The sequence below is a fragment of the Lactuca saligna genome, chromosome 7 (assembly GCF_052625555.1).
Source record: "Lactuca saligna cultivar CGN05327 chromosome 7, ASM5262555v1, whole genome shotgun sequence".
NCBI classification, from domain to species: Eukaryota; Viridiplantae; Streptophyta; class Magnoliopsida; order Asterales; family Asteraceae; genus Lactuca; species Lactuca saligna.
The window spans coordinates 36,310,161-36,327,500 of NC_136423.1; the positions used below are offsets into that span (position 1 = coordinate 36,310,161).

At 36.5% G+C, this 17,340-nt stretch overlaps 1 pseudogene; it reads left to right on the forward strand.

The window, feature by feature from the left end:
• Window positions 1-16,382, forward strand: part of LOC145006828 (uncharacterized) — a 42,141-nt pseudogene extending 25,759 nt beyond the window's left edge.
• The last annotated feature ends 958 nt before the right edge of the window (window positions 16,383-17,340 follow it).

The window sequence follows — 17,340 nt, forward strand, 5'->3', positions numbered from 1 at the left end:
AGTGACTCAAAACCCAAAAAATCGAATTTTGCAGGTTTGTTTCAGTTATTCAAGCAACAATTTAAAGAAAACCAATCTAGGCTCTGATACCACTGTTGGGTTTTAGCCATAAGAACTTTCCTATGTGCGCATGCAAAACCCTATTGCTTGGATCTAGGCTTTCTATCAAACATGCTTTTGAATCCAAGACTTCTAATGGCTAATTAGGTTAAACAACAACATTAATACAGATCTAGAATCATACCTTTGAGTTCCTTGTTGATCTTCTTGTCTTGGAGCTTCTAGAGTCACAATTGTCACTCCTCTAATGGCTTACAAACACCAATAGCAAGCAAGATGATTTAGGAGAGAGGAGAGGGGATGGAATTCGACCAGAGGTTCCTTGCTTTAGGTTCTGAAAGATTGTACCCGAATTCCACATCCCAAGGGCCTATTTATACTTGTAGACTCCTTAAGGGTTTCACCCTAAACCCTAATTGGATAATCTTCTCTTAAGGCTATCCAAATCCATTCCATAGATATCCTTATGGACTATTTTGAGCTATCCTAAAGCTCTTAGAAACCGTCCAAAGTCCATCCTAATGGATTTATAGTCCAAAGTCTAACTATCAAACAATTGACAGTTTATACCCTCTTATTTAATTAATCTCTTTAAGTCACCAAATTAATACCAATTAATTTATGACTTATATTAATCAAATAGCAAAATATTATTTCTTATAATATTTACTCTCTCTTAACAAATCATCCTTCAAGTTGCTATGGTGAAGGCAACCCAAAAGGACCATGCACAACCGAATATAGTTACAGCCTTAGACACTATTCCAACAGTCTCCCACTTGGATAAGTCTAGTAACTATACAAGTACAATACGGTTTGCAATCGTAGCTCTCAAAGATGCTGTCAACTCTGATCTAATCAATCTTGTCCTTTAGATAAGGGATCGTACAGTCCTCTGTTAGATATCATGCTGACAATCCTATGGAATGGTTAGTCATAGCATTTAAATTTCTCGATCTTCGATTTATTTGACATAGAACTTAATCGAACACATCAATTCAGTTCTGACCGGGCCCGGCACATAAGTCAAATCAAATCATCGAGTGGCCAAGATATCTCTCCTACCCTCTTAGGATAAAATTTACAGATAAACTTCGACTTATATGCATTTACTTATTCATTAACCAACTATACACAACAATGCGTTTTATAACATCAAGTTACTGATGCGTTTTCGCATTATCAATGCACAATCAATTAACAAATAATAAACCATATATCTAGGTTTTAAGACCATATGATATTATCGTCTCGCGATCACCTTTTATATCGTATTCCATAAGGTGATTCCAGCAAGCGTGGGTTTATTCCAATGCTCAAAACTAGTTCGTAAGCACTCATGAACGTTGCAGCAACTCTTGCTATGTCTAAGACCATTTAGACACTCTACACACCAATTCACGACAATCTTCATTCATATCTACTCCCAACATATGAACGATTGTGGACCATTTGAATAATTCGATTATTCCTAATAAACTCAATTATTCTGGAAGTCAAAACATGCAAAGTGAAACAATAGTTAAACAACTAACATGTGATAGTAACTTTACTCATAAATAAAACTTCTTTATTTAATCATCAAATGTTAATTACATTTATCTATTATACGTTTCTAATACTATCTAATCCATGCTAATATCATCCTTCAGCCCAATACTCCTAGCATGCTGTAAGTGCTTAACCCTACTCAGTCCCTTCGTAAGCGGATCTGCTGGGTTATCTTCTGATGATATCCTCTTCACTACGAGTTGTCCTTCTTCTACACGATGTCTAATGAAGTGATATTTTCTGTCGATATGTCGAGATCTACCATGATCCCTCGGTTCCTTGGTCAAGGCAACCGCACCTTCGTTATCACAGAAAATCTCCATGGGCTCCTTTATGGCCGGCACAACTCCAAGATCACCGATGAAGTTCTTCAGCCATATTGCCTCCTTCGACGCTTCGCTCGCTGCGATGTACTCTGATTCGCATGTTGAATCAGCTACGGTTTCCTGCTTGGAACTTTTCCATGTCACTGCTCCTCCATTTAGGGTAAAGACCCAGCCCGACTGCGAACGATAGTTGTCCCTGTCGGTTTGAAAGCTGGCGTCACTATACCCTCGCACCTTCAAGTCATCACTCCCTCCAAGGACTAAGAACCATTCTTTCGTTCTCCGAAGGTACTTAAGGATGTTCTTCACCGCAATCCAATGTGCTTTGTCAGGATTCCCTTGATATCTGCTAACCATGCTCAAAGCGAAGGCTACATCAGGGCGAGTACAAGTCATAGCATACATGATTGAGCCAACTGCGGAAGCGTATGGTACTCGGCTCATTTCTGCTATCTCGGCTTCGGTACTCGGACTTTGAGTCTTACTCAACTTGGCATTTCCTTGTATCGGTAGTTCTCCCTTCTTTGAGTTTTCCATACTAAAACGTTTTAGTACCTTCTCCAAGTAAGTATTCTGACTAAGTCCAATTAGTCTCTTACTTCTTTCTGTTACTATCCTTATTCCCAAAATGTAAGAAGCCTCTCCGAGGTCCTTCATAGCGAAGCACTTCCCGAGCCAGGACTTAACCTCCTGCAGAGTCGGGATGTCGTTTCCTATGAGTAATATGTCATCGACATATAGAATGAGGAAGCTTACTACACTCCCACTGGCTTTGACATATACACAAGATTCGTCTTCGCTTCGTACAAATCCAAACTCTTTGACTTTCTCATCGAAGCAAAGATTCCATCTGCGAGACGCTTGCTTAAGTCCATAAATGGACTTCTCAAGCTTACACACTCTATTCGGATGCTTCGGATCCACAAACCCCTCTGGCTGAGCCATGTAAACATCCTCAGCCAACTTTCCGTTAAGGAAAGCGGTCTTGACATCCATTTGCCAAATCTCATAATCATGAAATGCGGCAATTGCTAGCATCACTCTAATAGATTTAATCTTCGCAACTGGCGGGAAGGTCTCATCATAGTCAACTCCGGGAGTTTGAGCCCTTCGCAACCAATCGCGCTTTGTATGTGTGTACGTTCCCATCCACATCGGTCTTCTTCTTGAAGATCCACTTGCACCCTACGGTCTTACGTTCGGGCACGTAATCAACCAAATTCCAAACTTGGTTATCGTACATGGATTGGATCTCGCTATCCATCGCCTCTTTCCATTTCGCAGACTCCGGGCCTGCCATGGCTTCCTTATAGCTATTAGGTTCATCAAGATTTACTAGTGTACCATCACTAATATACGTGTCCCCTTCGGTAGTAATATGAAAACCATAAAACTGGGGTTGAACTCTAAATCTATCGGAACGTCTAAGAGGTAAGGATTCGTCAATCGGTTCAACCGGAGTTTCCTCCTCGGGTTGAACGCCAGCGGTGGAGGTTCCTTCATCTATCGATTCTTGAATCTCTTCAAGTTCGATTTGCCTCCCACTGTCTCCTTGGCTTATGAGTTCTCGCTCTCGGAAAACTCCTCTCCTCGCAACAAAGATAACATTATCTTTCGGTCTATAGAAGAGATATCCAAAGGAAGTTTGCGGGTAGCCGATGAAAATACATCGCTCACTTCGAGGTTCAAGCTTGTCGTGAGTATCTCGTCTTACGAAAGCCTCGCAACCCCAAACCTTGACATGTGCCAACGAGGAAGCTTTCCCCGTCCACATCTCGTGAGGTGTTTTGGTAACCTTCTTGGTAGGGACTCGGTTAAGGATATGGGCGGCAGTCTCTAAGGCATACCCCCAAAAGAAGATAGGTAGTGAAGCACGACTCATCATAGAGCGAACCATATCCAATAAGGTTCGATTACGCCTTTCTGCCACACCATTCAATTGCGGTGTCCTAGGAGGCGTCAATTGTGAAACTATTCCACACTCCTTGAGATAATCGTGGAATTCAAGACTTAGGTACTCTCCTCCTCGATCGGATCGAAGCATCTTGATTTTCCTGCCCAATTGATTCTCCACTTCACTCTTGAACTCTTTGAACTTTTCAAAGGTTTCTGACTTTTGCTTGATTAAATAGATATACCCATATCTACTATAATCATCGGTAAAGGTCACATAGAAGCGGTTCCCATCCTTCGTGGTTGATCTAAAAGGTCCACATACATCGGTATGTATTAGGTCTAATAGTCCCTCACCCCTTTCACAAGTACTCGTGAAGGGTGATTTAGTCATCTTTCCAAGTAAACAAGATTCGCATGTGTCATCTTCCCTAAGGTCGAATGACTCCAACACTCCATCCTTTTGGAGTTGGGCTATGCGTTTCTTGTTGACATGTCCAAGACGACAATGCCACAAGGATGCTTTATCCATACTAGTGGAAGAATCAATATTCAAAACATCATTTCCTAAGTTATCAACAATCATAACAGTTTCATATATTCCATTACATGGTATAGCTTCAAAATAAAAGACACCATTTAGATAAGCCAAAATAGAACCATTCTCATTATTAAAAGAAAATCTAAAACCTTGTCTATATAAACCATGAAATGAAATGATGTTTTTAGCCATTTCTGGCGAATAGCAACAATTGTTCAAATCTAAACCTAAACTATTCTTAAGCACCAAAGAATACACTCCAATCTTGGTCACAGGCGACGATCTTCTGTTCCCCATGATTAGATTGATTCTTCCTTGCTCCACATCCCTACTTCTTCTTAGTCCCTGCACATTAGAACAAATGTGATAACCACAACCGGTGTCGAGAACCCAAGAAATAGCATGATTAGAATCGTTAGATTTTATTGCATATATACCTGCGAAAGATGGCTTGATCTTTCCTTCCTTGATGGCTTGCAGGTAGTCCGGGCAGCTTCGCTTCCAATGTCCTATCTTGTGGCAGTGGTGGCACTCTGCCTCCTTCGGGTTAGAGCAGGGCTTAGAGGGATCAACTTTTGTCCCACTAGAAGAGGAACCATCTCGGGCTTTCACCTTTCGATAGTTATTTGAAGAAGCTTTCCTCTTCTTTCCCTTCCCTTGACCAATAGCCAAGATAGGAGCAGCAGACGGATTGGGAGTTGGTGCAACAGACTTGTCCTTGAAATTGCTCTCAGCAACCCTCAAGAGACCTTGGAGCTTACTTAGAGTGACCTCCTCTTTGTTCATGTGGTAGGTCATCCTAAATTGATTGTACATTGGAGGCAAAGAGTGAAGCACCATGTCGATCGCCAAGTCTTCGCCGAAGTCAACATTTAACTTGCGAAGGCGGTCAACATACCTTTGCATCTTTTGCAAGTGCACGGTAAGAGATTCTCCGTGACCCATCTTAGCGGAAATCATGTTAGTGAAGATCTCGTAACGCTCTTGTCTCGCGTTTTGGTGGTACCTCTCCAACAAGTCTTGATGCATCTCGTATGGATACATGTCCTCGTAGGACTTTTGGAATTCGGAGTTCATGGTGGCGATCATGATGCAATGTACTTTCGTTACATCTCGCTCATGGGTTTCAAAGGCGGTGATTTCAGCGGGAGTAGCAATTTCGGGGTTGATTTTCTCGAGCTTCTCGTCGAGGACATACTCTTTATCCTCATAGCGAGCAATGGTGCGAATGTATCTTATCCATTCGCCAAAGTTCGTTCCATCGAAGGTGACCTTTTGGCAAAGGCTCATCAACGTGAAAGAACTAGCAGCAGCGTTGTTTGCGTTTGACATCTATAGAAAGGACAAAGATAGATTAGAACAAGAATCCCTAATTATCACCCAATAAGAAAAATTAGGGCTAGGATCCAACAATAACATTTACATACTAGAAAAGGGATGTCGTAATCCAACATGCAAATAAATTGAAGGTAAGTGAATGACGATTCACTAATTCTCCATCAAAACTTAAACTTTTAGTCCTAAGTGTTTTTGAGAATTCCTAGGTTCGGATGAGATTCATTGAACTATTCAATGGCATGTTTAAATCTCGATATGCCCCTCTTGTTTGTGACTGGGATGCCGAGGATCACAAAGCCGGTGTGAATTACCATGCAAATTTACATGGTGCCTTCATTGTTACGATCACCTATTCGATGTGCCGGTAAACCACACACGCTCCATCGAACTATGATAAACAATGAATCACCCTTTGCCACCTTCGCTTAGAACCAATTAGTGTGCCGGTAAACCACACACGCTCCACTAACATCTTAGCAAGGTGCAAAGTGTAATTTCATGGGATTGCATCAATTCACCTTTCCTAAAGTAACTAAGATTGGGAAATTTGAAAAAGATTTAGTTACTTCGTATTTCTTATTATACTTTTAATGAGAGGATGAGGTTGCCCTATCCTACCCGTTCGGCTAACGACCCTCCACCAATCAAGCAAGCGGTGGGTGTGAGTGTACACCCATTAAGCGCCATTTTATAGGCCGCAACCTTATACTCACCTTATAGATCGGCTTCGTGAATGAGGCCTACTAGCGGTAAGACTAGCATTTAGTTATACATATATATATTATTCTAATAACATCATATAAGTATAGGGTTGTATTTTAAACTTTTTCAAAATCTAGGGTTTGAAATTTAAGTTGTCTAAATTAAAGCTTTTAATCACAAATTTAAATTTCAAAACTATAGGGTAGGTTTTAAACATTTAAAAACATTGAGGATCAAATAACAAATAATTTCAATTAACAATTAATATCTTAATTATCTTTATTTGATTTATCTTTGATTTCTTTGAGGATAATTACCAAAAATAATTAAAACAATTAATTAATTATCATATAAAGAAACTAAATATTTAATTATTTGATAATTACCTTTAACTAGATCAAGATAACACTTATATTTATCAAAAAAACGGATTCATATTGATCTAATTAGTTTATGGAAAGTTTGGATAAGATAAACACAAAGAAATCCCGAATTTGGCCCTTCCTGACGCTTGGACTCGCCGAGTGCACAAAGGGACTCGCCGAGTCAGGCCTACTCGACGAGTCCACCTTGGAACTCGACGAGTCAGTGACTCAAAACCCAAAAAATCGAATTTTGCAGGTTTGTTTCAGTTATTCAAGCAACAATTTAAAGAAAACCAATCTAGGCTCTGATACCACTGTTGGGTTTTAGCCATAAGAACTTTCCTATGTGCGCATGCAAAACCCTATTGCTTGGATCTAGGCTTTCTATCAAACATGCTTTTGAATCCAAGACTTCTAATGGCTAATTAGGTTAAACAACAACATTAATACAGATCTAGAATCATACCTTTGAGTTCCTTGTTGATCTTCTTGTCTTGGAGCTTCTAGAGTCACAATTGTCACTCCTCTAATGGCTTACAAACACCAATAGCAAGCAAGATGATTTAGGAGAGAGGAGAGGGGATGGAATTCGACCAGAGGTTCCTTGCTTTAGGTTCTGAAAGATTGTACCCGAATTCCACATCCCAAGGGCCTATTTATACTTGTAGACTCCTTAAGGGTTTCACCCTAAACCCTAATTGGATAATCTTCTCTTAAGGCTATCCAAATCCATTCCATAGATATCCTTATGGACTATTTTGAGCTATCCTAAAGCTCTTAGAAACCGTCCAAAGTCCATCCTAATGGATTTATAGTCCAAAGTCTAACTATCAAACAATTGACAGTTTATACCCTCTTATTTAATTAATCTCTTTAAGTCACCAAATTAATACCAATTAATTTATGACTTATATTAATCAAATAGCAAAATATTATTTCTTATAATATTTACTCTCTCTTAACAAATCATCCTTCAAGTTGCTATGGTGAAGGCAACCCAAAAGGACCATGCACAACCGAATATAGTTACAGCCTTAGACACTATTCCAACATAAACTTCATGCTTATGTAGGTAGTCCTTTTATTCTTGCACCTGCAAATGCAATTTTTCAAAAGAACTATTAAGAATATAAATTCAACCTCCTTAACTTGAAGTACTGAACACATAACTTGGGACGATAATAATAATGTGTTCCAATCTTCAAATATCAAGCTTTCCACATTGAATTCAACATCTAATATTACATTAGATGGGAATTGGGTATCTCAATATAAAAGATTTCAACTGGACTTTAAACCCATCCCTACAGCCGCCTTGTGCACAAGATCTCTTGCTAACCCTTTGGTTAGATGATCGGCTAAATTCAACTGAGTTTTTACAAACTCCATAGATATCACACCAGTCATGATGAGCTCACGAATCATGTTATGTCTAACACCTAAATGTCTAGACTTTCCATTCTACAATTGACTATAAGCCTTAGCCAATGTTGCAGCACTATCACATCTGATAGAAATGGTAGATATCGGTTTGGGCCATAATGGAATTTCATAAATCAAATTCCTTAGCCACTCAGCTTCTTTACCAGCAGCAGACGATGCAACAAACTCAGACTCCATGGTTGAGTTAGTAATACAAGTCTGTTTCTTAGATGCCCAAGAAATGGCACCTCCTCCAAGAAGAAACACCCAACCACTTGTAGAGGAGTGATCCTCTAAGTTGTTAATCCAGCTGGCATCTGAATAACCTTCTAAAACAGAAGGATATCCACTATAAGTTAAACCATAATTAATGGTCCATTTCAAGTACTTGAATACTCTACTCAAAGCTTTCCAATGATGTGAACTAGGATTACTAGTATACCTACTAAGCCTTCCCACAGCATATGCTATATCAAGGCTAGTACTAATCATGGCATACATTAGACAACCAATAGCCCTTGGGTATTCAAGTTGAGACACTGGAGATCCTTTATTAGGTAGAAGCTTAAGACTAGGATCTATAGGAGTGCTAACAGGAGAACAATTCTCAAAGTTAAACTTTTTCAAGATCTTCTCAAAATAATGAGATTAAGAAATCGAAATCCCATTGTTTCCTTTTCTAATTCTTATACCAAAAATTACCTCAGCCTCCCCCATGTCTTTCATTTCAAAACTAGATGATAAAAATTTCTTGGTTTTATCAACTTCTTCTAAATCAGTACCAATAATCAACATATCATCTACATATAAGCAAATCATGACTCCTTTACCAGAAGTGTCAAAATTTCTATATACACACTTATCAGCTTGGTTTAATGCAAAACCATTAGACAAGACAACATCATCAAACTTTTGATGCCATTGTTTTGGTGCTTGTTTCAAACCACATAATGATTTCTTCAACTTGCACACTTTGTGTTCATTTCCAGGCATCACAAACCCTTCAGGTTGTTTCATGTATATTTCCTCATCCAAGTCACCATTCAAGAATGCAGTTTTCACATCCATTTGGTGAATCACAAGATTATGTATAGCTGCAAGAGCTAATAATAATCTAATAGTAGAAATTCTGGCAACAGGAGCATAAGTATCAAAGAAATCAATGCCTTCCTTTTGTCTAAAGCCTTGGATAACCAATTTGGCTTTATATCCATTTACATCCTAATGCCTTGCAACCAGGAGGTAAATCAGCCAATACCCAAGTATTGTTATGCATGATAGAATCAATTTCATCATGAATTGCCTCTTTCCATAAATGAACATCCCTAGAAGCCATAGCTTCACTGAAAGTCTTTGGATCCTCTTCAATATTAAAACAATATTGATGTTGAGAAATAGTCTCATTCCTTGTTCCTTCAACTAAATATAGTTGAAAATCATATTCAAAAGACTTAGCTTTTCTAGCTCTGGTGCTTTTCCTAGGTTCAAAACTTGCACCACCAGAAACATCTTCAACTTGAGTAGTACTCTTGCTAGAATATTGATGAACCATGTCCCTTCGTCTAGGTATAGATGTAAATCTTTCTTCATCAAAGATAGCATCTCTTGACTCTATCACTATGTTTACAGACACACAGTCATTAGATTCTAAAACATAGAATCTATATGCTTTGGAATGCTCAGCATATCCAATAAAGATACAATCTATACCTCTCTCACCTAATGTTTTCCTTTTGGGTTCAGTGAGTCTTACAATTAATCTACAACCCCAAACTTTGAGATAACTCAAATTTGGTACCTTTTTACACCAAAGTTCATAAGGAATATTCTTACTCCTTTTATTTAGAGTTCTATTTAAGATGTAATATGCAGTTAACATTGCCTCACCCCAAAACCCTTCACTTAAACCAGAATATGACAACATGGAATTAACTATTTCTTTCAAAGTCCTATTCTTCCTTTCAGCTACACCATTTTGTTGTGGTGTATATGGAGTTGTGGTTTGATGTATTATTCCAGTTGATTCAAAATAAACGGGATCATAATACTCACCACCTTTATCAGTATGCAATACTTTTATTAATTCATTTTTATGAAGCTCAATTTGTTGTTTATAAATTATAAATTTATCAAGTGCTTCACCCTTAGAATGTAGCAAATATATATAACAATATATAGATGCATCATCAATAAAAGTAATAACATACTTCTTGTTTCCAAGGGAAGGTGTTGCATGGAAATCACATAAATCACTATGTATAAGATCCAACGCCTTGCTTTCCCTAACAACATCTTTGAAAGGTTGTCTAGTGATTTTAGTTAGAATGCATGTTTTACATTTTTCATTATTTTGCATATCAAAAGTGGGAATTAAACTCATTTTAGACATGTTTTTTAATCTCTTGTAATGAATGTGTCCTAGTCTAGCATGCCATAATTCAGATTTATGAAAATTATTGCTAGTACTACTAGAAGCCATGCAAACAGAATTATCACTAGAAGGATAATTAATATTAATCCTAATCATTCCATTACATACATATCCAAATCCCATAAAAGAACCATGTCTTAACAAGATATACTTGTCACTTTCTAATACTTGTTTGTAACCACAATTATTTAATACAATTTCAGACACGAGATTCTTACAAATCCCTGGAACATATAAAACATTGTTCAAACACAAACATTTCCCAGAAGTAAAAGTAATTAAAACAGATCCTACGCCCTTGATTGGTTCAGTTGCAACATTTCCCATTTTCACAACAGATCCATCATCAATTGGTTGAAAGTCCTTGAACCAATATTGATCTTTGCAAACATAACTTGTTGCTCCCGAATCAACCCACCATGCAACATTATCATCCTACACATAAAATGCTTTAGAAATCACAGAAATATAATTCTGAATATAGTTAGATTTCTGCATGAAAACAGAATTCTGACGTTGTTGCTTTTCAGGATCCTTGGATCCACTTGGCCCTGCACCATCCTTGTTCACTTTACGCAAATGACAATATTTCTTAAAGTGACCCGGCTTGTTACAATTCCAACACACCAATTTAGCCTTCTTGTTGGAAGATTTGTCATCCTTTCCTTTAAACTTCCTTTTTCCATTAGACTTCTTTTGATTCTTTGATCCTTCTCCATCCATAGTGTTCACAAATGAGGAACTCTTGCCTTTGGGATTGTTATCAAGTTCTTGAGTCCTTAAGGACTCTTCAATATGTAAATGACTTCCAAGTTAAGTCAAAGTCAATTCCTCTTTGCTATGTTTCAGATTGTGTTTAAAATCCTTCCAGGAAGGGGGTAATTTGTCAATGATCACAACCACAGCAATGGCTTCATCCATTTTCAGATTGTGTTGAGAGAACTATCCCAGGATCCTTAACATTTCATGATATTGCTCCATAACAGGCCTGAAGTCAATCATCTTGTAACCCATAAAGTTACTGACAAGAAACTTCTTGCTAGAAGCATCTTCAGCCATATACTTGGATTCAAGAGAATCCCTTATTTCTTTTGCAGATTCGAAATTTTGATAGATATCAAAAAGAGAGTTAGACATACCATTGAGAATATGACCACGACATATGTAATCATCATTTTCCCACTTTGATCTTCTTCTTGTTGCCTCCAAAGGTTCATCTTCAATAGATTCTGATAAGACTGGCATAGGTGTACTTAGATTATACACCACTTCCAGAGTGGTAAGGAGAAACTTCATCTTCTTCTACCATCTACGAAAATCTTTCCCTTCAAACTTGTTCAGTTTTTCAAACTTACTAGTCATTTCCTTCACAGAATAACCACTTGTCATGATCACAGAAATACTTTAATCTTTGTTAGAAATGGGGTATAGAAAACTTGGAAATTCTGAGAATTGTGGCTTTCACTTTCAGATTAAAGTATTTGGGTGGTACTCTCAATCTTTATTCGGATAAGACTCAGAATTGAGAGAAAACAGAAGAGAGAATGTTTTGATGTTATGAAGAAGAAGTGTACCAACCACAGATTCGGATATGATCATATAACAGAAAAAACTTCCTGTCTTAAAACTGCCACATGACAGTTTTATGTCCTAAAACTGTCCACAAACGATCATAAACAATCTTAAATCCGGGTCTAGAATACGGATCACAAAACTGGGTACATTTATCAAAAATCCAGATTTCTTATGCAATTTCAACAAAGACAAAGTTAAACAAATGTGCACTCCACACCATACCAATTTGTTCAATAATTGTCAAAGTGACATTGATCAACAAATTAACCCCATTACACTTAAATAACATTAGTGATATAAAATCACCAACAATTAGGACTCTCTGGACCTCACAAGGTCCAGATCTAATGTCTATTCCTCAATGGGACTCCACATGCTCCATATTCCAACTAAAGAAGGGGTAAAGAAATCCTAGATTCGTGATCTGCTATATACACGAAAATAGGCATGGATTCATACCTCAAACAGCAACCTTTAATGAAGTGATAGTAGATCTGAGCTCCTCAATTAGCTTAGCTTGAATCCCTTCCTTCCTTCTCGCAAGAATGCACTAATGGTGATTAAATTAGCTCTTTCCCTCACTCTTTATGCTCTCTGGTTCGTTTGGGCTTCTCAAGTGTGTGTGTGGCCGCCAATAAAGGCCATAAGGTCCTTTAAATAGGGCACAGGCCCAAAGATTTAGGGTTTTTGTCCACAGCGCGGACTCGTCAAGTTAACTCTCCGACTCATCGAGTCCATTCATTAATCCGAGTTATCAGTCGTGATCCTACTCAATGAGTTTAGGCGTCAACTCGTCGAGTACCTCTTCTCATCTCAAAACAAATATATGAATTATGATACTTGGAAATTCGAATGTTACAATATGACACTCTAACTAGGAAATCACCTAATTATCGCTAAATATCACTTATTTTCTGATGTGGTGTGTTTTGGAGTGAAAAAGGACAAATTTAGGTCGTTTAATTTTCTTCTGATATAGTCACCAAGCCGTGGTGGTATCTTGACCACGTTGTGGAGATGGGCGAAGCCTTACGTCATGTTTTAATAGCTTTGACAACACTTTTTATCTGCCACAAAAGGTTTTCGTCACTAAAGTAGTTAACAATCTACTTTCACCACGTTTGGTATACCCCTTCCGCGTTGTGGGTTTGTCAAAGAACATTGTTTTCATTTTTACGTAAAAAAAATCACCGCCTCCCACGCCGTGGCACAACCTCCACCATGTCGTGGTTTCTGAAACATCAAAAACTATGTTATTTATTCCCATTTTACCCCTCTTTATCCTCCAACCATATCTATAGATCCTTTCCTCTCTTTCTTTAACACTAAGTCATTATTTTTAGAAATTAAGACACAATTTATACTTTCAACTAATTTCAACTTATTAATTATAGCAAATAACCAAAATGTCCTTTTTAACCATTAAGTTCTTAATAACACTTTATGCTTCATAATTATCAAACATATACATTCATACATATTATATTACATCATTCCTAACTTAGTTAAATTAGGACATTACAGTAACCTTGTCACATTATATAAATATCAAAAATAATTAGTCATAAAGTTTAAATCAACACCATCATGCATAAAATTATATACTACCTTTCAAGGTAGTTCAAGTTCCATAAATACTGTCAATTTATACAACCCATGTGGTTCTTAGCCACAAATACTCATCATAATCATTCAACATTTACAAAAAAAATGGTCTTGCACATACGGGCTCACCATGATCATTCAAGAACTATTAACTACGGTTCTTCATAAAAAGTCTTACCATGATATATTCAACAATTAGGACATCTAGTTCTCGGCACAAAGGCTCACAATGATTTTTTTAACAAATTAAAATTATTTTATTTCTTGGCTACAACTTTAACCCTAGCAGGGTTACTTGGTCCTAAAAGGATACAAAAAATAATGGTTAATCATAGTTATTTCACTTAATTCAATAATAATAGTAGCATACCAAATATTAAAAGGGAAGAACAATTATTCATATTAGGATTTTACTTGAGTGTGAGTTCCTACTCCTTGTAGTTTTTATTACCTTTTGCCTCTAAGGATGTTAAAACAACATAACATGATTATGCATAAAAATCTAACAATACAAATATATTATCTTTGTAATACATATTTAACTCCACAACTTTCGAAAATCACCATCATCAACAATTCCAGCCCTTACATGGATTGAGCTTAAACTTAGAGGTTCATATTTAATTTTATCCACTAAAGCTTTAGCTTACATCAATTTGTAAGAATACAAGTTTACTTTCGAGTTTCTAGCAACTTACCCAAATTGGGGTTTAATTCACCACTTCCCAATTCATCATAACAAGAATTTCATGCTTTGTTTTAGAAGTCTAAACCTTGTAAACAATTAATTAACACTCTCATTTTTCTTATTTATCATAGATTTCACCATACAAGAATATGTATAAATTAGGGTTCATAAACCCTCTTTTAATTCGGCTGTCAAAACAAGAAATCATTACAAGAAGGATAGATTTTTACCTTCAATGGAAAGATGAATCCTTGTATTTCCCTTTGATTTTCTATATATTACTTCAATCAAAGATGAAGTACTTTAAAAATCATTCTCCCTTTTCTCCAAAATGCATTGGAGGTGTTTAAAGTGTTTTTGGGAGAACAAAGACCGACTTAAGCTTTTATATGATGGTTTGGTTCTCGACACAGTTACACGGTCCATATTTTCTCCAATTTACTCATTTTAGCAATGTACTTTAATTACTCAAACAATGGTACCTTGACAACTTTATACGGTTTAAGTAACTTAAAACATGGTCCTTATAACTACTGAAAATTTTCATCTAAGGAACATAGTTGCACTTGTTTAAGCACAACTCAAACCCCGCAACTACAAAGGCACATAACTTTCTCATATAGACTTTGTCTTGCTGATTCTTTCACTAATGTGTTCTATATGAATACATTTTGAAATAAAAATTCAATCATTTTGACCATAGTAAGCGCAAATTTCATTACTTTAAATATGGTTGTAAATCAACAAGTTTGTTAAAACTATCATGTTTCATTTCAAATAACAGAGCTTATTCATTACTTTTCCATACCAATATTTACAATGAATATCATTCCACAATCAAATCTTCAAAATATAATTGCACCTTATTCTACCACTACTGGTTTACAAAACAAAGTGTTACAAATCACAAATTAATAATATTAACTGTGTAAAGGCTATCTCTCCAGCTTGTCGTTCCTTTTCTGGAATCACAATCCCCATCAGAATTGAGGGTCCATGGTTGATTAGAAATCTTTTTTGTTCTAACCAAATATGCCCTAAAATCAAGCTTGTCTTGTAACCATTGCCAAGTCTTAGTAGCAGGTATAAGGTCAAGGAAGATCGGCCTCCACAACAATTCTACAACTCTCAAATACTCAAAGAACCCACCTTTTCAAGTGCATATTTCCTTAACAATATTATATTACTTCCTCTTATCAACAATAACTTTATTAGAGTTGTTTGTCGTAAAATATCCAAAGCAGTTAAGTTGAAAACTTTTCCCAAAAGGGGAAGATTGTATATTTAGTAGATTTTGATCATCTATCCAGGACTCGTGCCCTTATGGTAGTGGGTGTGCTGTGTAAATAATTTTTAGTGTCAATGTATAGGAAATAAAAATGACTCATAAAAGGTTGTTATGATATGCAAATCTCTTGGTTGAAAAACCTAGAACCACAGTTGGAATTAATAACTTCTAATATGCTACTTTATCATGCGTAGAATATGGGATGGAGGGAATAGTATCTACCAGAGCCAATGTCTATAATTTTGGAATTCTATTGTTAGAGACATTCACAAGGAAGAAGCCTATTGAAGAAATGTTTTGTGGTCAGACAAGTCTACGAAGCTGGGTACTTGAAGTAGGACAACATTCGATTTTTGATGTAGTTGACATGAATTTAATCAATGGGGAATTATCTACCAAACAAGAATCTCTAACATCCATTTTTAATTTGGCAATGGATTACACCATTGATTCAGCTTCTCACAGGATAAACATGAAAGAAACAGTGATTAGGCTTTGTAAAATATACAAGAGTTTCGTGGCAAATAATTAGTCACATGTATTTGTCAACATAACATGTAAGTGTTTTCTTCCACAAAGATTTCCTAAAACACATTATACCATGCTCTAAAGTTCATTTATAATATATAATGTCACAATTCACAAACACACCATTGTCATCTTATAAAAGGCCTCACTAGTTCTCTTTAAAGAAACTAAGATGGTTTACCTCCAAATATTAGGCTATATGGTAATTTGTTGCCATACCGAACTCAGTATATTGAAAATCTTGAATCAATGGTTGCACAGCAAGATGGGAGCTTACCATCATCCACCATTACTTTACCATTGACAATATACATGAACGCTTCTCGTTGCATAAATATATCAAATTTATACATTTGATTGATGTCAAGAGTAACACGGTTTGATGGAGCAAATATGTTAGAAGAAATCCAAACAACCGAACTGGTAAAACAATCATTTAGTTGTTTTATTGGTTACCAAGTAACCATGTTTTCTCTTTGGTCTTCTAATCACCAAAGTAGAACTCAAGAAAATCAATATTTTTTTTTTCAGAAATTTATTACAATATTAATATCCAATTTACAGCAACACAACATGTCCTCAATCCATTAAAATCCATTTCGCATTACATCATAAATTCGTATTTGTCAATATTTCATTTTGCTTACAGTTGAGTAAATGTACTTTCTGTCAAATGTATTTGGTTTGTTGGTGTTAGTTTGTCTATTTGTTAATAATTTGCATATCATGTATGGTATAAGCCCAAACATTGTTGGGAACATGGTCACCAAGGTGATCAAACTACGTTATCTAAATACTCCATTATATTTCATATTGTACAGTGGCTTGAACAAATAACCCAAACATATAGAACATAACAGTCTTCCATTCTTGAACTCCTTCACCTTCAACTCAGCAAAAGCCTTTGGATCATTGGCAAGATCCAATGGGTCAAAACTACCACCAGAGTAAATTGTTCAACAACCTCGCCTACAGGTCCACCAGCAATCTAATAACCCTCAGTGGCTCAATTGCACCCATTAAGATG